Source organism: Prinia subflava, chromosome 3 (genome assembly GCF_021018805.1).
Source record: "Prinia subflava isolate CZ2003 ecotype Zambia chromosome 3, Cam_Psub_1.2, whole genome shotgun sequence".
NCBI classification, from domain to species: Eukaryota; Metazoa; Chordata; class Aves; order Passeriformes; family Cisticolidae; genus Prinia; species Prinia subflava.
In genome coordinates, this window is record NC_086249.1 from 102,308,203 (window position 1) to 102,318,715 (window position 10,513).

The window sequence follows — 10,513 nt, forward strand, 5'->3', positions numbered from 1 at the left end:
CCTGCCCAGGCAGGGCCAGCCCGGAGCACACAGCGCAGGGTTGTGTCCGTATGGCTCTGGAACACGTCCAGGGAAGGACATTCCACACCCTGTCCGGGCTGTCTGTGCCGGTGCTCGGTTACAGCACGGTGAAGTTCTTCCTCATGCTCAGGTGGAACTTGGGGCTATCAGTTTCTGCCCCTCTCCTCCTGCCCCCGTGCTGGGCAACACCAAGCAGAGCCTGGTTCATCCTCTGACAGCCCCTTTTAGATATTTGTACCCATTAACGAGATACCTCTCAGTCATCTCTTCTCGAACCCGAACAGGCCTCAGCCTTTCCTCATATGAGAGATGCTCCGGTCCCTCACTCATCCTCATTGCCCTCTGCTGGACCTGCTCCAGGGGCTCCATATCTCCTGTCCTGAGGAGCCCAGAACTGGACACAGTAAAGGAGCATTTCCTATCTGAAAAGAGATTGTAGTGAGGTGGGGACAGTCTCCTCTCCCCATGCCTACAGTGAGAGACTAGAGGAAATGGCCTTAAGCTGAGGCAGAGGTGCTTCAGATCTTTTTTTCACTTTTAGGGTGCTCCGATATTGGAATAGGTTGCCCAGGGAAGCAGTGGGGTTACCATTCCTGCAGCTGTTTAAGAGATGCCTGGATCTCACACTGGGTTTAGTGGTTAGTGGTTTAGTGGTTATGGGGTTACAGTGGTACAAAGCATGCTGCCCTGTGCCATGCCATGAACCACCTGCAGCTGCCCACATCCCGCTGGAAAGCCAGGACTGGCACAAACACCCCACCTGTGTGACATTTTCCCTTCCTCGAGTGTTCAGAAAGCCCTGTGGAGTCACAGATGCCACGGGCAGCCCCACAGGCAGCAGTGCCTGGAGTGCCACGCTGGCCCAAGCCGTGGGTGCCCTGACAGAGCACCACCCTCACAGGGTTCTGAAGTGACTGCAATTGTGTGTTATTGACCCAAAAGAGAAAAAAAACCCTTCGGAGAGCTGCCAAAGAGTAAAAGAAGATGTGTGCGTTGGCTGGCAAGTGCTACAATACATCAAGATTCTGCTGAGATGGGACTTGGTAATGTGTTTGGGAATTCCATCTTCCTCTGGCCATTTGTCATTATTGACCGTCACAGGTTCAATCACAGCTCACAACAAGAAATGGCACCTGATGCCTCTTGTTCTTTTTCATGGATAGCTTTGAATCGACTCTTGAAATAGTGTGATTATTTCTTAACAAGGTGAAAGAGTCTTTTTCCTCATCATAAGTAATTTGTTGGAAAATGAGGGAACATACTGTTCTCTCTTCAGTTGTCACTTGCATTAAAAACCTTAAGGCTTATTCTAGGCTGGCCTTACTACAAACTGTTGCTTCAGCCCTTCAATATATTCTTTTTTTTGAATTGCAGAAATCAGTGCATCTCCATGGCAGGCCAGAGCAATGAATTACCTGCATCATGTACACTCCCACTCCTCTAGCTTAGGGGACAATTGTTGGAATACAGATTTTTCCCCCTTTTCCCTGGTTTTCATTCTTTGCTCAGCATTAGTGCTTATTGCACCACTTTGACCTTGTAAGCAAAGATACACCAGTTCTATGTGGGTTGCTACTTTCTTCCTAATATTCTGTAATGTCCAACAAAATCCAGCTTCTAGAAAATTTTATGCTTTCCCCAGAGGACTATCTGAAGCTTCTTTTGATGGTTTTTAATGGATTAAGGAGTAAAACCTGCATACACAGACTGCGTGTGACTCAACAGAATCCAGCCCTAACATTTTACAAGGTATGGGGGAATCTGTATGTCCGTACACTAAAAAAGTTGCCACAAGCAAAACAAAGGCCAGAAAACAATTCTCCTTCCAAAAGGCAGCTCACCTAAAGGTGAGACCACAATTTCTGAGCAGTGTTTTTTTATAGACTTTGCTGTATTTATTCTTTAAGAAATCAGGCCTCTCCCTCATAAAGAGGACTATGTGTCTCTGAAAAAAGTAAAGCTAAGCTTCAATTTTGTAGTGATCATGCTTCCTGCACTGTCTCAAAAAAATAACTCCCAGGTATTCCTCCAAATTTGGGGATTACTAAAACTGTTCGAGGAGCAAATAACTGTTCAATGGATGACAGAAAGATTCATTAAGAAAAAAAGAAAAGGGCAGGGCAGGTTAGATCAAAATGTCAGCAATAAAGCAGCTGTTCTCAGCTTCCTACTACATCTGCTGCTGTAGAACTGCTTGGATGACACCTCCTCAAGCTCCTGGCCTCTCAGTGGACTGTGCATGGAGTTCTGTGGTTTATTTTCTTTAAGGTAACCTGACCTCTCAAAGCAGATCCCCTTGGTCAAAGCAGAACATTGATGGAAATAATGAAGTATGAGGAGTAGTTTATCAGAGTTTGATCAAGAAAGAGTATAGTCAAAAAGAGCACAGTTTATCAACAGCTGGCAATCTTTCTTCCACAAATGTTCCTCCTGTTCTCTCCTTCTACAGCTCACCTGAATGTTTCTCACATCTCCCTCACTCTCTGCTCAGCCTGGCAGTGCACCGCAAACACACCCCGTGGCAGACCTGAGACAAAAATACACACCAGAGTTGTCCAGCCAGCAGTTCTGGAAGATACACATCTTTTCCCTGCCTTCCTTGCTCCTGGGCAGACAGGACAAACATCCTTCTGGACCAGTTGTTGCACAGGCTGCTGCCTTTCTATATCTGTGTTTTTACCCTTTGGAATTCCAGCTCACTATGCATGAAGAAATTGTGAGATTACAGCGAATAACAAGCTTAACATGGGTCAACAATGTCACAATATTGCAATAAAGGTAATCACCTTTTGGACTGCATAAACAGCACAGTCTGCCAGATATGGGAAGCCATCCTGGACTCCTCCTGTCATACTCAGCACTGGTTGGGTCTCTGGGAAAGTACTGCCAGGTTTTGGGAGTGGTGTTTTATTCAAAATGAAACAATGGCACAATGCAAGAGGCTGTAAGAAGGGTGCAAGGCTCAGGACACACAGCCTAGGAGGAAATGGTTTCTTTGGCTTAAGCCAAAGGTTTTTGCTTTTTAAGGTTTTGCTTTTTTTTTTAAGGTTTTCTTTGGAAAGCTGAACTCTAATGACAATGTACAAACACATATGACACAGAGCTGTGAGGGAGCAGTAGGGAATAAACCAGTCTCCATAATAGAGGGCTTGCTGCCCTTATGAAAGGGATTATGAAACACACAGGAAGAGATTGCTTTAAAAGATTGAAGAGGTGTCATTTTCAGTTTGTTTGGTTTTCATAACTACTGGGAGAAATATTTTATAAATATTGATAGCTAGGTGTAAGTTCTTTTGGAACAGGGGACAGACTTTACCTACCTAGGTCTCCTGAAGCCCAGATTTTCAATATAAGCACAATGGGAAAAATATGGGGCTGCCAAGAATATGATAGACTGAGTTTGATAAAAGATGCATAGAGAGAGGGCCTTAAATCAGATTTTGTGCATTGTATATGGATTCTATAAATCATAGATGTGACGGAAAATAAAAAGGTCATGGTTATGTGAAAACAGTATCAATACCCACTCCTTTGCTCAATAAGTCTTGAAGGTGGCAGAACTGGACCATCAGAGAGTAATAATTAAAATCATAGAATCTTTTAGGTTGGAAAAGACCATTAAGATCATCAAGTCTAATTGTCAAGTCCACCACTAAATCATGTCCCTAAGCAGCACATCACATCTCCTAAATACCTCCAGGAGTGGTGACTAAGCCACAAGCAGCCAGTTTCAGTGCTTAACAACCCTTCCAGTGAAGAATTTTTTTCCTAATATCCAATCTAAACCTCTCCTGTTGCAACTTGAGGCCTTTTCCTATTGTCCTGTTGCTTGTTACTTGGGAGAAGAGACCAACCCCCCCTACAATTTGCTTTTAGGTAGTTGTAGAAAATTCTAAGGTCACCCCTGAGCTTGCTTTTCTTCAGGCTAACCACCCTCAGCTTCCCCAGCTGCTTCTCATAGGCCTCCTGTTCCAGACCCTTTCCCAGCTCCAGTGAAGAGCATACCAGTCCAAGCCACAAGCAGCCAGGGTTTTTTTCCAGAAGAATTCTGTGGGAAATGGTGTCAAAGGCTTTGCTCACGTCTAGACAACATCTAATTGTGCATTCCTCAGTCAGAAAACCATCTGGATTTAAGATACAGATTTTTGCTTTTCAGTTGAATGTTTGCTAAGACAGATTGTAAAGTACCAATTTATGACTGTGATAATTGCCATAAAGTATTAGCAACATTTGATGTAGGAGGGCATCGTTATCCTTGTTTCATGCCAAATTTTCACTTGGCCTCATTGAAGTGATTAACTTTGTCAGGAATTGTCAATATTAAGGGATGACATGATCAGAAGATCAAGTGGGCTGTGTATTCACTTACACTTTGACTCAAACCTGTTCTCTGTCACTGACTTGCCAAAGCTCCACGTATTCTGAGCATTCTTGCCTCCAAATGTCAGGTCCAGTCTTGCAATCCTCACATCCATTGTTTCACTGAGGTAAATGGAACTGCTTCTGGGATAGCATCCAAGGGGCTTGGTATCAAGCTGAGATGGACCAGTGATAATAAAGTTCAGTTTAAAATGCTGCATTGCTGTCACAAGTTGTCACAGCTGAACAACAATGCATAGCATGGCATTCTTGAGCCTCATCTCTTCCAGAAACTAAAAATACAGCTTTTTATAAAAATAAGCAAGACCACTATGCTGAGCAATTCTAAGCTAAAGCACTCCTTACACTGGTACAACTCTCCATAACTATACACAAATATTTTGGCTGGTGCTAATGTCTGTTCATATTGGTTCCAGTGTCCGTTTAATAAAATAGTCAAAATTAATGAAAACCAGGAAGCCTCCTTTGCTTGGCTAAGGGAGCTAAAGTGCTTTGTATTAGCTTGCAGTTTTGTCCTGAATGCTCATACTTGTACCCTCAGGAGCCAGTTCTATTGCACTTAGTATCCACTACCTAATACTAATATAAGGTAAAATTAACTCATTGTCAGGAGTTTAATTCCAGTTATCTCTTTTTGTCTGCACTTAGTATGCACTACCTAATACCAAAATTAGGTAAAATTAAATGATTGTCAGGAGTTTAATTCCAGTTATCTCTTTTTGTCCTTGAATTATAATAATTATTAATTCACATAATAATTTCAGGGGTAACGCAGTAAGTGAAAATGCCCCTTTGTCGACAAATGTATTTCAGCAGCAGAGCAGAACCCTGCACTGGAAAGCAAAGAAGTAGGAGATGCAAGCAGTTATGGGGTGACACAGTACAACATGTGGTCAGGACACCAGCTTTGGAGAAATGCATACAAATGTTTTTGTTTTGCTTCATTTTTAAGGCACTTTCAGGGAAAACGTGAAGAAATTGATGGTATTTCATCGCCTTTAATTCTTTGATTTCACAGACACTTCTGTACCTGGTTTTAGATACTTAACCTTGAAAACTGTTTGACTTAGATGTTGGGTCAGAAATTCTGCACACACTGCATATTTGTTTTAGGAAATAACAGCTGGAAAAGAAAAGGCCTTTCCTGGCAGTGGGAATAAACCTCTCAGTCATGAACTGCATCTCTCAGCAGTTTGTCCTGCGTGTGTCTTGCATCACATGCTGTCGTCTTGCAGTCATGAGTCACTTGCTTCAGCTCCCCCTGCTCGGGGATATCGGCTTGGCAAAGCTGCAAAGCTTATTCCCTGGGGAAATGTGCACACAGAGCAGTGGGAAGCCAGGCCACTGCTGTGCTGGGAACAGAACAGATTTGCATTTGAGTTCAAGCTGCAGGGTGTACATGCTAAGTTGACTAATACAACATCTATTTCTAGTCCTGTTACCTGGGTAATGGTAATTTCATTTTGTTCTTTTCCTTCAGTGGTTACAAAGGTTTTCTACTTTAAATTAACCTTTAAAAATCTGAATGAAATACAGGAAGTTCAGATATGAGCTACATAATTTTTACAGCTATTGTAATTTCACTAATTAGCAAAATAGCAGTAATAGAGGACACATTTCAGGCGTCTGAGAGATGCTGGTTCTATCCTAGGCCAGAAATTCCTTCTAATTTGCTCTTGGTTTTGTGTTATTAGGGGACAATTCTCCCCACTCCTGTCACTTTGACCACTGTAATTAGTAGCAAAGTCTATGTAATTCTGAAAGTTTCCTGGGTTTTTCTCCTTAGTACAAAAATAAAATGGTAGACTGAAATCAGCAGACATTAGTGACACCAGGATTTAATACCAAACTTTGAAACTCGTATTCTCAATGATTTTTCTCCAGGTCAACTAACAACTTCTACAATTAAATAAGCTATGAGATAAAATTGCATGAGATAAATGAGCAGAAACGAAGAGCTGTCATCTGGTTCTGGCAGATATTTGAGCTAACATTATCAGCAGCAGTGGCAGGTTCCTTGAGCAGATAACATCACTGTCCACAGCCAGTTAGAGATAATCAGCAAAAATGTGTGTGCAAGCCCTGAACATGGCAGTGGCCAACTGCAAATTCCTGTGCCTGGCATTACAATGCAGTGCAATACTTCCCACTCTTGGCAAGCAGCTCGTTACAGCTCAGGCCCTCAGTGGCCAATTTTGCAGCTTGTGAACAACAAACCAGAACAGGTTCCTGAGTGGATTTCCAAGGGAGAGGGAGCCAGCACACTCTGCTGATGCTCTACTGGAAGGCAGTGCAGACCTTGTGAATGATTCCTATCCTCCTTTTCAAAGGGGTTCATTAAAGAGTTGAGGGCTTTATTTTCAGAAATAAAATTATTCCATGGCAATATTCTTCAAAGGCAAGGACACATTATTTGATTAGACAAGTGTTTACAGTTTTAGCCTTCATTTTATAGTAGATGTCACACAGATGTTTACCGTAGTGGCAAAGCCTATGAAAACATGGGTCAGCACTGGAAGGAGATCTGCTCCCTAACTGAGACTGGAATTCATTTTCCTGAAGGGCCTAACTCTTGGCACTTCTAAGTTTTTTCACAGACTTGTCTCAGTGAGGTAGGATTTAGTTAGGGACTCTCTCCCCATACCTATTCTTTACTAAAAAGCAAAATTTCCTCACAGAGGAAATTTTAGTATTGTATCCTCCTCTGTGCAAGATCACTGAGAAGGGTCCAGGCTGGAACCTGACCAAACCTTCATTGGTTGAAAGCATTCAACAGCAGAAGGAAATTCTAAGGAATGACACACTCACAGATCTTACTGGACTTAGAGAAGTCTGGCTTTTTTGTCGTTAAGATCTTGAACAATTATTTCAACCTTTTTCTGTTCAGTTTAATTCTTTATCTCACTGAGCTAGTATGCATGTTTTTGTGCTGCTCTGCCCCCAGGAGAGAGGTGGGATGGAGGGTGAGCTGTTCCAGGGATGGGGAATTGGCTGGATGGACACAGGAGCTGTGGGTGCTGGCTTCCATGTGCAGCTGCAGGACAGGGATGAGGGCTCTGCCTTGGCCCCAGGGCTCTTGCATGGCTTCCAAAATGACACAGACAGTGGATCCAGCTCACCCTCTGCACCTGCAGTGTGGAGTGTGCAGGGCACTGCCCTGAGCTTTGGGTGTACTGGAGGGGCTGGAATGTCCAGAGCTGCAGTGGGCAAGGCCACCTGAAAGCCTCTGGGGAGGGACTGAGGGACAAACCAAAGGAGAGGGTGTCACTGTGGGAGGCTGCTCTTGGCCACCCAGCCAGGACAATGACACCAACAAATGATTCTTTAGGGAACCAAGGGACACCTCCAAATCAGCCGCCCTTGTCCCTGTGGGGGAATTCAGCCTGCTGGGTGTGCACTGGAACACCACAGAGCTGGTCCAAACAGCCCCAGGAGATTCCCCAAACACCTGGACCACAACTTCTCGGGGCAGGCACAGGGGAGCCGGCTCGGAGAGGAGCCCTCTGTGTTTGCTGCTGTTCCCAGAGAGGCTCTCGTGGCTGGCGTGGGATCCTCTTGGCCACGGCCCCGCACAGCCGCCGAGTTTCAGATCTCTGCTGCTTTGCCTGCCCCGTCCGGCTCCCGAGATGGGCCAGGCACAGGTGAGCACGGCTGGAGAAGCTGCATCTTTTATCAGTGTGTCTGTGGCAAAGCTGCTGTCCCAAAAGGGATTCTTTCAGCCGTGTGCAAGAAGCCAATCCTCACACAGAGCTCAGGTATTTCCTTTATTTACAGTTCCGCGCAGAAGGAAGTGCTGGGTGGCAAATCCACAAAGCCAGCACAGTGACCATCAAAACTTTTCACTATTTATACATTTTAGCAAACAAAGGCATTCATGTTCATTGGCTACCAGTTATATGGTTCTCTTACTAATTTCACATATTATTTCCTTTTAAATAATATTTTTATAGTAGCATATCTAAATACTTAGATATTGCATTCTTATACATACAATATATAATCTTTTATATTATATATACCACAATATTCAAAACATATTTATTAATAAATATGTATTGTATTATAAATATTAAATAATATGGAATACTTAATTTGTATGTTATAATAGTACTATGCTTTTTCTATTTATTAAATATTAATGTAATAGTTTCTGTTATCATTACCTAATATTATTAACTAATTTATTAGCTAATATGAATATCTTAATATTTTCTTCTATTGGATATAAGATTACTTTGCTTCTTATGCTAATCAATCTTTCTCTATGTTAAGTCTTTCTTTTCTTTTGAAGGGGTTCCTTTTCCTCGCTGGGTTTCTGGGGTCACTGGGTCAGGAGTCAGTGGTTGCCATCTCCCTGTGCCAGAAGTTCCTTTTCCCCAGCTGGAGCCCGTTTCAGCACAGTTGCTGAGTTGGCTTTATGAGTTTTGTCCTCATCTGGGAAGTTCTGCCAATGTCCTTGTGGCTGTCACTGCTGCATCCTTGGTGTCCCCTCTGAGCAGGAGCTCCTTCTGCCCGGGCTTTGTGCGCCTGCCCTTGGCTCTGACATCACTGGGGCCTCTCAAGCCCTAAACCTCAGCCAGGCCGTTCTCCCGACAAGGAGCTGCTGTCCCTGACACTGGGACATCAGAGGCAGCCCCTGTGACACCGGGCAGGCTCTGGCAGGGCCCGGCCTGGCACTGGCAGCAGTCACTGATTGTCATTGTCATTGTCATTGTCATTGTCATTGTCATTGTCATTGTCATTGTCATTGTCATTGTCCAGCTGTGGCGTCAGGCAGGAGCAGCAGAACAGCCACCGCAGCGCCCGCCTGAAGCGGGACGGGCGTTTCTTGGGGGGAGCCGGCTGCTCCCCGCGGGCCTGGGCTCCCGGCTGGGGGGCTGAGGGGTCTGGGGGGCATCAGGGGCTGTGTGGGGCAGGGCCCTGGCTCTGTGCCCCTGCTGCCTTCACCTGCTCGGCCAAGGCTGGAGAAGCTGCTGCCTTGGCCGAGTCCTGGGGAGCAGCGTCGGGGTCCTGCAGGAGCTGCGGGTACTTGGGGTTGACCCAAATGTTGTGGATGGTGATGCATTCCCAGTCCGTCTGTGACTTCTTTTTGCCATTGTTGCGTCTCTTTTGGGACGACTGTGGATATTGTCTGACTTCTCCTTCGGACAGGTCTCGGCCAATGGAATGTTCCCATTGGGGAAACATTTCGTCGCTGTTGTTTTCCTCTTGGGTCAGCTCTTGGATTGCCATGTCTAGCCACTTGGATAGCATTTGGTATCTCTCATATTCCCAGTGGTACAGCTCTGGGTCTATCTCACCTTCTGACAGCTCTTGGTCGCTTTTGTCATCCTGTTTGTACAGCTCTTGGACATACACATCTTGCTTTTGGGAAGGCTCCTGACATCTCACAACTTCCCAGTGGGACAGCTCTTGGTCTCTCTCAAATTCCATTTGGGACAGATCTTGGTATCTCTCATCTTCCCATTGGTCCAGCCCTTGGACACTCTCATTTCCCCACTGGGGCAGTTCCTGGCTCAGGTCAGGTTCCCAATCTCTCTCCTCCCTGGCCAAGTCGCACTCCACAGTCTGTGGGCCTGGCAGCTCCGTCGCCCCTGCTGCCCCCTGCCATTGCTCCCCGAGGGGTTCCAGCCCAGGGCAGGGGCTGGGGGAGCAGCAGGGGCTGGGGGAGCAGCAGGGGCTGTGCAGGGCAGGGCCCTGGCTCTGTGTCCCGGCTGCGGGGGAAGGGGGCAACTGCCTTGGCAAAGCCGCCAGCCCGGCCTTGGCCCCCAGGCCTCTGTCCCCTCTCTCTCCGGGGCTGTCCCCATCCCAGCTCCCTCTGTCCCCTCTCTCTCCGGGGCTGTCCCCGTCCCAGCTCCCTCTGTCCCCTCTCTCTCCGGGGCTGTCCCCGTCCCAGCTCCCTCTGTCCCCTCTCTCTCCGGGGCTGTCCCCATCCCAGCTCCCTCTGTCCCCTCTCTCTCCGGGGCTGTCCCCATCCCAGCTCCCTCTGTCCCCTCTCCCTCCAGGGCTGGCTGTCACCTCGGGCCTCATGCACGGGCCCGGCTGCTCCGTGCCAGGGCGGGAGTTGGGGTTCGCCTCCTCCGTGAGCGTCTCCATCGTGCCATGCTGCTGA